We start from the raw sequence: 17,368 nt of genomic DNA, 5'->3' as shown, positions 1-17,368 counted from the left end.
AATGGAAACATTTCAGCAAAAGAAGCCATCTATCTAACAAGGCAGTTCTGACCCCCATGCCTGTAGTATTTGAGCATCTCGCTGATAGAGACTGCGCAGTCCTCTGTGTGGATTGAATGAAAGTGAAGAGATAGAGGCTTCAGGATCATTAAACTTAAATGAGTGTCACAATTTTCAAATTGAAGCCTTGCCACTCCTGGTAGCATCTTTTCCTGTTTCTCTCCCCCCTCCCTCCCAGTTAAAAATAAATCACCCCTGTAACTAGAACTCTCTGCAGTGTGGGAACAGTAATTTACAAACCCCCTGCCTGCTCTCTACCTGTAGTTAGATGCTGCAACAAAGAGAGACTTCCGAGCCCCAATTCCTCACTTGTAAATAAGGGCTATGAACTGCAGGGAGCAGAACCCATGGGCCAGGAAGAGAGGATAGAACAGTCGAACAGCAGGTGGAGGAAACTGCTTCAGTTATGACTTGTTTCTCCAGTAGTTTAGCTCTGACCGCTGGTATTTTCTCCCTTGACATGACAAGGCCTCTCTGGCTTTCTTTTTCCCTGACAATACTTGTTGCCCTCATACCTGCCAATATCAGCTTCTTTCGTTTGCCTGAGAGAATTTGATACTGGATTTTCATTTCTGATATTTTAGGGCTTGCTTCTGCTCTCCCTTACACCAGTGTAAATTAGGAATGACTCCACTCAAAACAGTGGAGGAACCGCTGTAAAGTCAATGGCAGGTGAGAATATGGCCCTGGGTTCTTCAGGGAGCAAAGAATTCTGTTGAGCCCAAAGCAGTGCAGAATTGTGTAGAACCAAATTCAGGTTTTCCCATCTGGACACTAGTTGTTTGAACTCATAAGTGTCATAAGCTTGCGTCCCAGGATCAAATGTTGCTGTAAACAGGTGTAGCAGAGAATTTGGCCCTCAGTCTCTGTGTGATGATCAATTAGCTGGGCACACTGTGGAATGCCTTGTGTATACCTCCGAAAGAAGCGAAAAAAGATGCACATTCAACACTTGTTTTTCCTTTGCTGGTCACTTATCACAATATATGTTCTTTAAAAGAACTTAAAGAATTAAATGCATAGATAATTCTTAATACAATTACAAGGCAGTACAGTATTAGTTTCCAAAAACAGGTGTGAAGATAATAACAGGTATGCTAATTCAGCCTCATTACAAATATATAGGGTGAAATCCTGGCTCCATTGAAGCAAAACTACCATTGACTTCAGTGGGGCCAACATTTCAACCATATTTTTTTTCTGTCCCTGCTTACCTAGTTAAATATGTTACTACCTGTGCACTGAAATTAATACCATAAATCCTACCTCGTGCATTTGTAATTTTATTGGACACATTTAGGGCTATTGCATAGCAGCTTTACCAATGTAATAATTGTAACAAATCTGTGATGCAGTTGAGCTATCACTGTTGGAGTGACTGTATTGGACTTCAGGGAACTTTAACCATGCAAATTTCATTGCAATATCGCAACTTATTGCATTTGATTATTAACTGAGAACAATTACTGTGCTTGGTGCTGTACAGAACAGAGCAGGAGGCACAGTCACTAGTCCATGGAGCTTGAAAGAAAGAGCTAAATTATAACTGTTAGACCCAGAGCTGGACTGCGCTGGAAAGGTGAAGATCCCAAGCATAGGGCAGAGTTAGGGGGGGGATTTACTCACTGGTAGCACTTACTACATCGTTAAAAAGAATGCAGCTAGCTCTGGTACCTAGCACTGGATGCTAGGATGTCTAGTAAGTAGATAGCAACAAAGAGTCCTGTGGCACCTTATAGACTAACAGACATAGTGGAGCATGAGCTTTCATGGGTGATGAAGTGGGTATTCACCCACGAAAGCTCTTGCTCCAATACGTCTGTTAGTCTATAAGGTGCCACAGGACTCTGTCGCTTTTTACAGATCCAGACTGACATGGCTACACCTCTGATAGTAAATAGATGGGATTTAGACTCATGCAGTGCTAAGAGTCTCTCTGCATGCTGCAATGAGGTAGTCCCACCTGTGCTGTTGCAGTGGCTTGCCGCTGTGGATCAAGTTGTTGAGATGTGCCTAATTTCAATCACACATACTCCCACGCATCAGTCCCTATTCTAGGGGCCTGATGCACAAAGGAATTTTTGCTCCTAACAATGGACATGGGCACCGACTGGCATTTATGAAAGCGCTTCAATGAGTTAAGCTAACTCTTGTTGAAGTCAAACATCCCACTAAAGCCCAGATTTTCAAAGGTACCTTCCATTCATTTCAAAACTCCAAAGTACCTAAGGGCCTCCATATCCATAGACATCTTTAGGCACCTAAGTAGCTTTGTAAATCTGACCCCTTATCTTCAATGGAAGTGCGCACCACCTCCTGCTCCCGGAGCCTGTCTCCCGGAAGTCAGTGTAAGTTTTGACGTGGTTCCAATGGCAGCAAGTTCTTAAAGACCAAAAGTACGAACACCCCCCCCCCCCGCAGATAACTGCAAGTCTTAATTCTGCATTATTTTTTATTAGAAAATAAGAAGCCCTCCCTGCTGCTGCTCTCATCTCAAAGGATCTTTCATTGTTTCCATCATCTTATTATTTTTCTTACAATTCTCTCCTAAGACCTGTATAAATTAGACCCAGCCCCTAGCAATGTTCATTATTCATCCCCCCTAAAGAGAGGTGTATAGTCTGACATAGTAGGTTTAGGAACAGCTTTGCTTGTCATATCATTCACAACCAGCCACCATTCCTCCCGTGCTCTGGAGAGGAAGTCAGTTATGACGCATGTTACGCTCCCAGAGCAGGGACTGTTTTAAAACTGGAGTTTTATTCAACTTTGTATCCAAACAAACACACACAGCGTGACCCAACCCAACCCAGTCCTTGCAGAGCGCACTCTACTCTGCTGCTGCAACCACAGCTGTCCCCTTTAACTCCTCTCAACAGCCCTTCAATCCTTAAAGGGACAGGGCATAGGTAACTCTAACTCTGATCTGCCCTTCTGCGTGCTACTCACGTCTCCCCATGGAGCAGCATACCCCTTCCCTGTTCACCAGGATACCGATGGCAGTTATCTGTTAGGGCGATGGGAGGCTGGGCTCCTCCTTGTCTACTTGCAAGCAACCTTTGTCTCCCCCTTGCACCCAGAGTAACCATCTGAAGAAGGAGGATGGTTTTACTCCTGCTTGTTCAGCCACACCGGGGAACAACAATGCTGTCAATATAGCCCTTTGTCAGCAGCACCTCTGTTTAGCAGGGCATGTTCTTCTTCTAGTGATTGCTCATGTCTATTCCACAGTAGGTGTGCGTGCTCGCCACATGCACCAGTGCTGGACGTTTTCCCCTTAGCAGTACCCGTACTGGGGGAGCACCGCTGCGACCCCTGGAATGGCACCTCTATATCGCGCTATAAGGGGAGTCACACGCTTTCCCCACCCTTAGTTCCTTCTTGCCACCAGTGAAGGTAGTTGGAACGTCTTGCCCCAGCCTCGCTGCAGTTTCTCTAGTTGACCTTAGTGGTACAGTTTCTTTTAGTAGTTTTTCAAGTAGTTAGAGTGGGCTCAGGGCATGCCTCATGCCCCAGGCTTCAAGTTGTGCAACTCCCGTCGCCATTCTATGCCCAGAAGTGATCCACACACTAACCATCTCTGCTGCTTGGTCGAAACTCATGTGAGTGAGCACTGCAAGATCTGCAGGTCATTCAAGCTGCCGACTAAGAAGGAGAGGGACATCAGGCTTCACACTCTCCTGATGGAATCGGCGCTGGTCCCTACCCCAGCATGCCAAGCAGACTTGGCGCCCAGCACTGCATCTTCGGTGCATAGCGAAGTTCCCTCCACTAGCTGGCACCGCTCCCCTTCCAAGAAGCAAGGGAAGACTTCCATCTCACAGTGGCACTGAGAAAAGGAGAGGGATGAGGCTGGTCCTGAGCCAGGCAGCCCTCAATTCCCCCGAGGCCCTAGGTCTCTGACTCGTTTTGAGAGGAGCAGCCTGGTTCTGTCCGCGTGGGCCTCCCCTGCAGTGAGGATGCAGTTGACGCCGGAGGCCATATAGGCCACGCGAGACATCTTGAGCTTATTGATACCCGGGGAACCACCAGTGTCAGGCCCTCAATCCCGGGCAAGTTCTTCGAGATGTGTTGCTTAGGTGTATTCCACATCCCACCCTCCTTCCCCTCTGTTGGAGTTGTCTGGCAAGAAGGAACTGAGGGTGGGGGGAGTGCGCAGCTCCCCTTATAGCGTGATATAAAGGCGCCACTCCAGGGATCACAGCGGTGCTCCCCCAACACGGGTACTGCTGAGGGAAAAACTTCCGGCACCGGTGCACTTGGTGAACACACACACCTACTGTGGAATACACCTGAGCAACACATCTCGAAGAACACCAGTTACGGAAAAGGTAACTGTCTTTTCCTTTCAGCCAGGAGCCCAGTCTTTCCTCAGATGCCATTCAAGGAACTGGGGGAGCTAGTGCTGCAGAATATAGACAGGGACAACGTGTTTTAGGCATGATTTAAGGGTTCGTTGAACACCAAATTATTGCTATCCCAAAATTACTGAAAAGTATAGTCTGGGGTGGCAGGCGGTTGGTAATAACTGAGCCCCATTGTCTAAGCTTCAGGATCACGATCCCGCTATTTGGCACGTGGGCTCTTCTCACCCATGAACAGGTGTAATGACTCAGACAAGCAAAGAACTCACAGCTATTATTAACCTGCTATTTATTCAATAGCAAAAATAAATGACAGCAAGCAGCAAAGCCTCTCAGTAACCAAGCCAGCTCAGAGAAAACTGTGTCTGAGATTCCAGCCCTTGCCCCTTCCTGGAGAGAGGGACCCATGTCCTTCTGGGGGCAGTCGTCTTGTAGGCTTATGAATTCACTGAAGTTGGTGGGACGAACTCAGCTTGGGGGTTTGCTTGGTTTCAGTTCTGTACTGTTACCTTGTCCTTTCCCCTGTTGTTTGGTTTGTTCAGTTCAGGACTCAATGCCCTGGGAGGTCACACAGTGACCCTACCACCACATAGAAATAACAATGATTCAGCAGCCAGGCTGGACTGTCCTCAGGCCATAATTCAGTGTTGTGTAGTGTCTGAGGCTGTTTGTAGGATCTCAGCCTCAGTTGCTTTAAAAGTCGGAAGAGAACAAGGCAAGAGGCTGCAGGAAGAAAAAGGATGTTCTTATGACTAAGGCACTTGAATGCCATGCAGGAGAACTCAGCGCTACTCCTGCCTCTGGCACAGACTTTCCCTTATTTTGCTCAGCAAGTCACTTAAGCCAAAATCTTGGCAGGTGGCCACTAACAAAATGTATGTTCCTCATTTTCTGGGTGCCTAGTTTGAGACACTTGGGGCCTGAGGTGAAGTAGTGCTGAACGCTTACAACTCCAGCTGATGCCAAGGGAAGCTGTGCAGGCATAGTATTGTGGCTGTCTGGTCTGGAGGCGTAAACCCAGTGTTGGGAGTCAGAGCAGCCTTAATTTCAATCTGGGCTCTGCCAGTGATTCACTGTGTGGTTACAGTGAATTCTTGTTTCAGTTTCCTCATATCTTAAATGACGCTAATAATACCCTATTATGTTCCAGTGTAAATGAATTCATTGTTTGTGAGACACTCAGACACCACAGTAATAAGTGTCCTGGAAAAGGTCACGAGGAAATGATTAATTATGTGTGTGCTGCAGGCCTGGGAATGTGTGCAGTAAATAAGGCAGAAACCACTAATTAAATGACGAAGCTAAATGTATTGAACAGCTGCCTCCTTCCCTGAACACCACCCATCCTGTGCACTGAAGGAGTCTGGGGTCCTGTGTTAAAAACAGTATGTGATCATGGAATGAACGATTGTGGGTCAGAGGTTAAGGTTACATGGACAATCAAAATTCTGCATTTCCTAACTTTTGAGTGTTTGACTTTGCAACTTAAAAAACAGTCCTTTTAATGTTAGTTTGGTTTGATTTTGTTTAACGTAATAGCATATAGAACAGATATCCTTAAATTGTGGAACACTTGTTGGTGGATCATGAAGTGTGTGCTGGTCACCTGGTACTGGTTCCTCTTCCTTGTCTCCATCAGCTAAATTTCATTCAAAGAAGCTAAAATGCAATAAATAATTTTCTGATGTTACTTTCCCAAGTGAGCATTTGCTGTAGTTGCCACTGTCATGTAGCAGTTGGGGTGTCATTCGATCACAAACGAGAGGGCAGGTAGCATGGACTACCAGGAAATGGACTGTCCACAAGACAATCTACCTATTAAAATGTAGTCCACAATCTGATCATGTCTGTACTTGGAGGAAATTGGGAGGTGTGTTTTTATAACCAGGTAGCTAACACAGAAGAGCAGTGTTGATGGGGCAAGCTGTAGTTCTACCTCAATGTAATTGGTCAAGGTCAACCCTAGACTTCCCCCTGAAGCTTACCTTAACAGCTATAATGAAGTCAAACTAAAACCTACCAAGTCTACCCTAGAGGTGAACTCCTAGCCCGCTGTAGTCAATGGGAGTTTTTCCATTTACTTCAATCAGGTCAGGATTTCACCCTAAGATTTTACAATGGACTAGGTGTTATGGACCTATCTATTTTTCCTAGTGTAGACATGTCATATGCAAAATGCTTGATAACTTCTGATATAAATTATTTGGTTCGATTCTGTGTTTGGAGCTAGTGTATCTAAATCATTAAATTTCCACAGAAAGTCATGTTCATGATAAACAAGCCTAGCCTTTAGAAATGAATCCTCTGCAATTTAGAAAATAAGGCAATTTACAACATTTGAAGGGAGCAATAGCATATATAATTTCTAAACACTGATACATAAGAACAGAAGGCTTCTACGTTTAAATAAAATACTCTGGACAAAACTTTTACCACCGGATATGATTCTTAACTACTAACTTTTTATATTCCTCTGCATTTATGGGTTGATTCCCACAAACCTCACTTGCAGTTAAACTGAATGGCTCTTTTGTATATTTGTGCTGGATTAAAAAAAAAGAAATCTTGGTTTGGACACATTCTATATTAAAGATATATTTATACATAGCTTATAAAGGGCTAATACATAATGAATAGATGTTTTAATAAATAATAAATTGTTATAGAACCTAACAGGTCTACAGGTTGCTTATAACTATTCATAACACCTTCTATTGATGTGCTTATAACAGTTTACATGGATCCCTACTTTAAACAGAGGGTAAACTAATGGCTGCAGAACTGTACTAGGTTAACCAATGGGCCTGCTATTGGTTACAGCATTATCAGTTGTGATCAGCATGCAATCACTGCTATGATCAAGAGAATAGAAATATGCTCATTTATTTCCTCCTGATGATTGCCCTTCCACCTACAACAGGCACATTAAAGGCAAGACCTAATAGCAGTGCATTTAAAAATAGAAGGTATTTTTAAAAACAACCATTGATATCTTTTAGGACAAACTGATACTTTCTGCAACCTATTTATATAGCAAGAGCTGCACTCAACCATCCTGCCATCAGTCCCACTGCCCATTGTTGTAATTGTTTCAGAGGTGAACTGCTTTTGATCATTTGAAATACCATTGACTACAAAAAGCACATATAGTCCTCCACTCGGTTTCACCTGAAAATCTCATGGTATTTATCATGGAATTGAATCACGGTCAGTAGCTCAACTGCAGCGGACAACAGGGGAGTTAGAATCATAGAATATCAGGGTTGGAAGGGACCTCAGGAGGTCATCTAGTCCAACTCCCTGCTCAAAGCAGGACCAATCCCCAACTAAATCATCCCAGCTAGGGCTTTGTCAAGCCCAACCTTAAAAACCTCTAAGGAAGGAGATTCCACTACTCCCAGTAACTCCATATCACAGTTCCAACCGCCTCCTAGTGAAACATTTTTCCTAATATCCAACCTAAATCTCCCTCATTGCAACTTGAGACCATTACTCCTTTTCTGTCACCTGCTACACTGAGAACAGTCTAGATCCATCCTCTTTGGAACCCCTTTCAGGTAGTTGAAAGCACCTTATCAAATCCCTCCCTCATTCTCTCTTCGCAGACTAAACAATCCCAGTTCCCTCAGCCTCTCCTCATAAGTATGTGCTCCAGCCCCCTAATCATTTTTGTTGCCCTCCGCGGGACTCTTCCAATTTTTCCAATATCAAGAGGGGTAGCCGTGTTAGTCTGAATCTGTAAAAGCAGCAGAGAATCCTGTGGCACCTTATAGACTAACAGACGTTTTGGATCATGAGCTTTCGTGGGTGAATACCCACTTCATCAGATGAATGCATTCCACAATTTTTCCACATCCTTCTTGTAGTGTGGGGCCCAAAACTGGACACAGGACACAGAGTTAAAGGTGTCTGTTGCTTTAATGGGATGTAAGTCAAATCCCAAGAGATGCTGAGCAGCTGTAAACCCCACTGGAGGCAGAGGTTCACCAGTCATTGACTTCAGTGGGAATCACAGGTGCTGAGAATTGTTGACCTATGGGCCAGACTTCTCTAAGGTCTATTGCTTGCTTAGGAGCTAAACTCCCAGAGTGCTCCAGCAGACATACTAAGAAGGGGAAAATAGCTTGCCTGCAAATTACCCCCCCAAAAGATCTGCCAACCTTTACAAGAATTGTTAAGCAAGGGTTATTATTTTTAGAAGTACTAAAAATTGTAATAGATGTTTTGGCTAGCAGAATTTAATATGTTACACCAGATATACAGATTTTTCAGATATACTGGAAGTTTATGAATAAAAAATAATTTTGAACCTTGCTAAAACCCTCATTGGTAACAAACTGGTAAGAGCGTTTCTCAGGATTTGATCCATTTTGTCACTGATAAGGACTGCACGCAGAAAAGGATTAAAGGATGGTAACATAAACCAGTCAACTTGGTTTTGTGGAAAATAGGTCTCATCAAACGAACTGGATAGTGTTTTTTGATGAGATCACAAATGTGGTTGATAATAGCTACTGTATTTACATTATAGACTTCTGTAAGACATTTTCCTTAGTCCTTGTGAAGTGGGTTGACTCACTGCTCTTGCCTCCTTGTGGCCAGGCATGGCATAGCAGCTCTCTCTCCCCACTAGATGTCTCCTACTGACAGCTACTCCATCTTTGTGGTGATGTGCCTCTTCCTGTGACTTGGCCCTCTGGCCAGGTCACTTTATAGTCTCTCTCTTTCTAGGATAGTCTATTAACAAAAATGCAATGGGAACTAACACAAATAAACTGAGCTACTAAGAAGCAGAGGGGAATGATTTCCTCTCAGTGTGCATCAAAATCTGGCCTTCCCTTCCCTCAGGAAGGGGGTCTTCGGGTAGTGGTCATCTGGGAAGCTCCAGCCTCCAGTCAACCCTTTCCTCAGGAGCTGCAGGTCTGTTCTCTCCCCTGATCTGCCAATAAGGGAGCTGCTCTGTCCCCCCTTTTAAGCTCCTCCTCCAGACTGTGCATGCTTTACAGGTGTGGCAAAGTGGAGCAGTGGTGCCAGAACTAAGGGTGGTGGGGGTGCTGGTGCACTCCCTGGCTTGAAGTGGTAATAACAAACATCACATATATGGTTTCCATCATCAGCACCCACCACTAAAAAAAATTTCCAGCACCCCTGAGCAGGAGCTGCCTGAGACCCAAGCTGCTCCTTAATTCCCTGCTGTCCAGGGGGGGATTTGTAAACCTCATCAGATGCCCTCCCCCTAGAGATGGCCTCTAGGAAATCAGGACCAGCAGATTGCTCCACTCCCTTGGAAAGAAAATCAACATTTTGGTGAACATTTCCAGCTCTATGCTGAAATTGAAAGGTGCACAGCTGGAGGGACAGATATCAGAACATAAGCTGGGGTTCTTGCGTCTTTCATGATGATTAACCAGCTCAAGGGAGCACGGTCGGTGATGAGCTTGAATGAATTTCCCAGGAGGTAATATCAAGAAGAATACATGACCCATTTCATGGCCAGTTCTTCCTTTTCTGTCACAGAATATGCCTGCTCCTGAGGGAACACTTTGTGGCTCAGATAGAGCATACAGTCCTGCACCAAGGCCCACTTCTGAGATATTGATTTGCAAAATGGACTCTTTTGAGAAGTCAGGACTGAATAGGACAGGCTCTTTGCATAGGTGGTCTTTCAAGTTGTGAAAGGCCTTTTTCACAGGCCTACAACCAGGAACCTTCTTGGGGCTACTGTCCTTAATTAGCTCTGTTAGGGGAGCTGATATTACTGAAAATCTTGGCAAATAATTGGTAATAACCTACAAGCCCCAAAAACCTTCGGACTTTTTTCAAGGCTGGAGAAGAGCATGCTTTGAGGGCCTAGACTTTGTCCACACGGTGCTGGACATTGCTGTTCTCCAAAGTATGTTCCAGATACATGTTTTCTTCTTTCCAAATCTTACACTTTGCTGGGTTTGCAGCTAGCCCAGCCTCCCCCCCCCTCCCCCCCCGCCCATAGTGATTTGATGTACAGCAGCGACTTGTGGTAAATATTCCTCCCGATCTCACCTGGAGACAACCACATCATCTAAATAGATTGGAGCATAAGACCGTGTGGTTGAAGAACTTGATCCATGAGCCATTGGAATATCGCTGGGGCACTGTCCTAAACAAAGGGCATAGCCCTAAACTGACAGAGGCCAAACAGTGTGGCAAAGGCAGTTTTCTTCCATGATTCTGCTGTCAGTGTGATCTGCCAGTATTCCGTGGTTAGGTCTAACGTGGTGATATATCGGGACTCACCTAGCTGGTTTAGTAGTTTGTCGACTCGGGCAGGGGATAAGCATAAAATTTGGAGATAGCATGGATCTTTTTAAAGTCTATGCAAAACTGGATAACGCTGTCCAGCTTTGAGACTAATAGAACTGGACTTTACCAGTTGCTGCAGGATTCTTCAATGACCCCTAGTTCCAACATTGCATGGACCTCTTGCCTTACAGTCTCTTGTGTTTTGGGGGAGAGGAGTCGCTGTGGGCTCTCCCAGGAGTTGCCCAGCTTCTGCTTGTATGTTGTGTTGCACGAGATGAGTCCATCCTGGCTGGGATACAAACACCGTTGAGAAGTCTTTTACTAGGATTCTTGCTGGGCTCTCTGTTCCAGGCAAAGGTGTCTTCCCATTTATTTAGCAGCTGGTCCAGTGGGGTGTGTCTTGGGGACCCAGCTCTGACTTAGGGAGATAAGGAATGATAAATAAGCTCTCCCACTCCTTCCATGGCTTCAGAATATAATATGGTAGATCTGGGTTCGCTTTCTCTTATCAGGCTGGCTGATTTCATAGTTAACTGGCCTGATCTGGCAGACTACTTTGTATGGCCCTGGCCATTTATCAAGTAACGTGGGCTCTTCACTCTGGAGTAGAAGTAGTACCCAGTTGCCAGGCTTAAATATGCCCCATGTGCTCACCTTTGTTGTAGGCCCGTTGCTGAGCCTGTTGAACATGGAGAAAGTTTTCTTTGGGAAAGGTCCTTAGGGTTTTGAGCCTCTCCCAGAGCTTCATCACATTCTGTACAACACTCTTGTCCTAGGAACCTGTTTCCTCCCACATCTCACAGGCCAGGTCAAGAATTCCCCAAGGTTGTCTCCTGTGTAAGAGTTCAAAGAGGAAGAATCCAGTAGATGATTCGGGAACTTCTTAAACAGCAAATGACAGGGGAGGGATCAGCTGACGGGATCCTCAGCAATGAACTTCTTTAACATCCTTTTCAGGGTGTTGCAGACATATGTAAAGTATTTATTTTCAATAGATTACAACACCTCTTTCAGCAGACATGACAAAGTTGATGTCTTGATCAGTGAGGATCTCCTTAGGTAACCCAACTTTGGGGTACCTAAGGAGACGTACAGTGGGTTTGCCTCAGGACAGTGGGTAACATAATTGACTACAACTAATACATGTTTGTACCAACTGAACTTTTTTCTAAGGGTCTGAAGAGGTCCATTCCAATCCTTTCAAACATCATGCCTGCTATGGGGAGTGGGATCAGAGGGTTTTTGTCACTCCTTTCCCTCCTATGAGTTGGCATTTGGGACAGGAGCTTCAGAAGACGTTAAGTTCTCAGTGAATCCTGGCCTCTCAAAAAATCAGTCCAGAATCCTGGACAGAGTCTTCTCATGACTGAGGAGACCTGGAGAGGGGATAGTGTGAGTCAGTCTTGTAATCTTGTGCTTATGAGGTCAGGGAACGAGGAGTTGCAATTGAATTTCACCCATCAGTCAGTCCTTCTCTAGTTGGTACAACTATTCTGCCTAGAGCTCAAACCAGGGGTAGTGCTCTGCTCTTTATGAGTCTGTTAGCTCCCTGCTAACCCCCAGTAGTTGGCCTGGGTCAAGCGTTCGTCTTCCTTCTGATCCTTGATGAAGACAGTCCTTCTAGTTAGGATGTACCTTTTTCTGTAGGGGGGCCAACGTCACTTTGTTATTAGGTGGCCTTTCTAGGGAAACTTCTCCTTGGGTCGGATACCCTGTCTCGGGCTCCCCACCCACACCTGCCAACATGACAGGTTTTGAGAGCCCATCTCCCAGAGTCCCCTCAGTTAATCCCTGTGGGGCAGGTTTAACCTCCCTCAGTATCTCAGAGTCATTTTACCAATCCTGACCCAAGACAGGCTAATGAGGCAGGCTAATGTCCAGGCCAGCCCCACTTACAAGGGACTTCATGTTTCACCTACAGTCAAGTGCATATGTGTAGTGGGACAGGGTTTAATGTTTCCAGGAATACACTGTAGAAAGATAGGCTCCCTTGAGAGCCTTAGGCTTTGGGACCAAGCTGTTCCAGACCACGGTCTGCCCTCACCTGGAATCTATCTCTATTCCATTTATCTGAACAGGGCCCATTACTTTCGCTGGGGTTTGCCTATGGTGCATCTTTCCTCAGGCCACATCTCTCCATAACCACACTCCATATAGGAGCAATCATGATACTGACGATCTGGGCACCCACATAAAAAGGAAACCCCCATTGCTGGCTGAGTGGGTGCTGGCCCTGGGCCTAATGTCTGAGATAGCCCTTCCCTTTGCGGCCGGTCTGCTCCTACTCCCTTGCATTCCTGTGGAGATGTACACAGAGGTCCCAGGGGTCTCTGTATGGACTGGGGCATGAGATGCTGGGATTTCCCAGTGGAGGCCAGACCAAGGCCCAACAACATATTGGGCCCCTCAGAGGCTGGTGCTGCTGAGACCATATTGTGCGATCACTGATTTGCCTGGGTGGGTTTTCCCTTGAGTCAAGGGCCTCCTGGGCTCAGGCAGTTGCTCATGTGATGTTGCCAGAGCTTTTTCTGCAGCTAGATTATTTTCCATCAGACAGCATTAGGTAGAGACTCTGGTCAGTGTTTGAGCACCCGGTCTCTATCCCCAGCTGGATGTATGCAGACGAACTGCTCCACCACAGTGAGCTCGGCCACCTCAACTCCATTCTGAGTCACCTGGTTTAAGGTCTTCAGCCCAGGTCTCTTAATTTCTGGGCTACCATGCGAGGCTGGGGGTATTTCTCCCCATGGAACTTCTGTCAGAAGTTCTCTTCCAGAATGTCAAGGTGGTTGAGACTACCACTTTCACCTGGGCACAATCTTGGGCAGATATTGTGTTCAGCTCCCTATATGGGCTTGCACTGGTCCCGTCAGGTAAGCTTGGCCAGCACTGGTTAGGTGGCCACTGGGCTGCCATTGCCTCTCATTCAAACATTAGCAGGAAAGCCTGCAGGTGGTTCTTGGAGTCCATCTTTATGAGTTTCACTGGCACAGGTAGGGCCATGGGGCCTATAGTCAACGGAGGGGAGACTCTAGGAGATCCTGTGGCTGCATTAGGACCAGTACCTGTTGGACCAGTCTTTGCTGCTGTTCTTATTGTTGCACCCCCAAGTCCTGGACCAGTGCTGCTGCTGGTTCTCACTTATCCACGTGACAAGATGCTCTAGATCAGGGGTGGCCAAACTTACTGGCCCTCCGAGCTGCACAGGATAATCTTTAGAAGTTTGAGAGCTGGGATGTGCCTTCTGTGGCTTGGGGCTTCTGCCACATGGGAGGCACCTACCAGGACTCAGGGCGTCAGGCCGACTCCTGCTGAAGCCCTGAGCACCTCCTCACCAGGCAGAAGTCCCTACCCCACCTCCCTGCTTCAAGGCAAAGGTCCTGAGCTCTCCCCCTGCCCCCTCAAGTCAGGTAGGTGGAGAATGGGGGTAGGAGATGCTCCATGAGCCACACTTTAACTATAAAAGAATTGCATGCAACTAGCCAGCAACACTTTGGACACCCCAGCTCTCGATCCATGTTGGCTGCCTACCAACCCATGCCTTTTGGTCTAGGATGTCTGACTATCTGGGTCAGTCAGTCCTCTCTTCTCTCGAGGCATGGGAAGAGTGCCGGCATTCTCCACCAGTTGTGAAGGTGTTGACTCACTGCTGGCTCTTCCTTGTGACCAGGCTCTCTCCCTGCTGGGTCTCCTGATGATGGCTGCTCCACCTCTTCAGTGACCTGCAATCACATTAAAGTCTCTCATCTTCCAGGGTAGTCAAAAAGCAAGGGGGAATTAATGCAAATAAATTGTTGTTAAGAAGTAGAGGGGAATGATTCCCTCTCAGGATACATCAGCATCAGGCTGGGGCCGTCAGGCAGTGGTCATCTGGAAAGCTCCTTCCTTCAGTCTGCGCTTTCCTCAGGAGCTGAGGGCTCTGTTCTATTCTCTGCCAATAGGTGAGCTGCTCTGCTCCCCCATATAAGCTCCTTCTCCAGCCCATGCATGCCCTGCAGATGTGGTGGGGTGGAGCTGCATCAGCCCAGAGCAACTCCTCAGCCCCACTGTTGCCCAGTGTGGGCTCTGTGTACCCCATCACAGTGGTAAATAATGATTCAGACACATCAGTTATAAAAAACAACCTGGATCACTTAGCATAGTGGACTCATTTGAACAACACACGTTTTAACAGAGCCAAATGCAAGGTAGTACGTCTGGGGAGGAAAAGAAGGTAGGCCACCCTTACAAGATGGGGGACTGTATCCTGGAATGCAGCAACACTGAACGACTTAGGATCAGAGCAGGTAACCAGCTTAGCACAAGCCCCAAGAGTGAGTCTGTATGTGAAAAGACAGATGCATACTTGGATGTATAAGCAGGAGAATATCAAGTAAGGGTACGGAGGGTGGTAGTCCCATGGTGTGTGATATCAGCGAGACAATTACTGGAATAATGTGTCCAGTTCAGGTGTCCACATTTCAGAAAAGGATATTGAAAAATTGGAAAGCATTCAGAGACAAGCTACAAGACTAATCTGATATTTGAAAAAAAGGCCTTATAGTGAGAGACTAGTATCTGACTTGATTTCAATCTACAAGTAACTACACGGGGATGAGATTTCTGATAGTAGACAGCTCTTTCATTTGGCAAATATAGGTATAACAAGAACCGGTGACTGGAAGCTGAAACTAAACAAATTCAAACTAGAACTAAAGTGCACATTTTTAACAAGAAGAATAATGACCCATTGAAACAACTTACCTAGGGACATGGTTGATGCTCCATCACTTGAAGTCTTTAAATTAAGACTGGATTTCTAGCTAAAATATATGTGTTAGTTCAAACAGAAATTATTGGTTTGATGCAGAAATTACTGGATGAGGTTGTTTGGCCTGTATTATGTAAGAGGTGAGACTACATGATCACAACGATCCCTTCTGGACATAACATTTATGAATCTATTAAGATAATAGATTATTAATAATAATAATATAATACATTTATGAATGTGTTAATGATTAGGACTGCCACAAATGTGGAAACCCTGTGGTATGTTCCTGGCCCACAGACTAACCTTTGGCCATTCCCACAATACATTGCCAAGGACCCAGCCTTTGCATGAGAGCACTTTTAAAGGATATTTTAATACTCTGGAGTTTGCAGGTGACACTAACTTTGTTTCTGATTGTGAGTCTTGGTTTATAACGTGTAATATTTACATGTTATTTCATCTCTTTATTTATTTGTTTTTTATTTTATTTTTCATTCAGATTTGTAATCAAGTAGGGAAACTTCACCTTCCTGACTGTGATTATGAAAGCATAAGCCTTCAAAAACATTACTCTAAAATGCCTTTTGAGTGGATTTAGCATTTACAGAGGAATTACTCATTGTGCGCTTGGCAGCAGGAATGAAAACCTTTTCTAAATTGTCGGGGAAGATGTTTTGTTCACTTTTTTTATTTTTATTTTTTTTTTACCCTGAGATGTTTTCGACCTTAGATGACTGTTTTGATGTGGTTTCTGCAGAGGATGGTAATTTTAAAGCGGGGGGAAGGTAATGGAATTTATCAGCTAGAGGAAAATTACTCGTCACTCACCATACCTGAGGAAAGACCAAAAACTTGGAATCATCAAAAGAATTGACTCAATAGAAGCTCAAACCTTGTCATGCTTTGACCCCAGAAAACTGCTTTGCCAAATATGCAGGCATAGATAAATCACTCAAAGAGGAAATGAAATTCAGACTCCTGACACTACACGGGTTAACAGATGAGTTTCAATGTAGTGTTTTTATCTGTAAAATCAGAGTGTGTGTTTGAATGTTGTAATACAGATGTGCTGAAATGGATTGTATTTAAAACTCTGCTAACCACTATTCATATTATTTGTACTGTGGTGGTACCCAGAGGTCCAAGTCAGGACTGCATCCCTACTGTGTTAGATGCAGTACAAACACACATTAAGACTTCAATAGCTCCTTCACTAGAGATTTTCAAAAAGAGGTTGGCTAACCATCTGTCTTGGATGGGTTAGACACAACAAATCCCATGTCTTGTCAGAGGGTTAGATTAGACGCCGTGTATGATACATCTAGCCCTATGATTCTATGATCGCTTACAACCTAATTTGCTTTAACAGCAAAGAGCTAAGGCTGAGATTTACAAAGAGTCAAAGGGAGTTAGGGGAGACCAGTCCCACTGAGGCCTGGGCTATACTAGTGGGGGGAGGAGGGGGTTTCGAACTAAGATATGCAACTGCAGTTATGCTATTCGTATAGCTGAAGTCGAAGTATCTTCGTTCGACTTACCTGGCTGTCCTCACGGTGGCGAGTCGACTCCGCTTACTCCTCCTGCTGAGGTGCAGTATGGGTGTCGATTAGCAGCTTAATTGATCACATCCAGATGAGACATGATAAATCGATCCCCAATACATCGAACACTACCCGCCAATGCAGCGGGTAGTACTGACGTACCCTGAGTTTCAGTGAGATTTGGTGCTAGGTGTCCATGAAGAATCCTACCTAAACTTGTGATTTCAGGCATGCTGTGTAGATATCTGGAGAACATAAGCTGCTCATTTAACACCCGTGGGCCTGATCTAACTGAGGCCTTATGTCTGAGGCCTTACAGGCAAACAGTGGAGTGTTACATACCCTGGCTTTGTGATGGGGTTTCTAGGTTG

The sequence above is a fragment of the Chelonoidis abingdonii genome, chromosome 1, assembly GCF_003597395.2.
Source record: "Chelonoidis abingdonii isolate Lonesome George chromosome 1, CheloAbing_2.0, whole genome shotgun sequence".
Classification (NCBI taxonomy): Eukaryota; Metazoa; Chordata; order Testudines; family Testudinidae; genus Chelonoidis; species Chelonoidis abingdonii.
The sequence above is the reverse complement of the archived record's forward strand: the minus strand, read 5'-3'. Positions refer to the sequence as shown.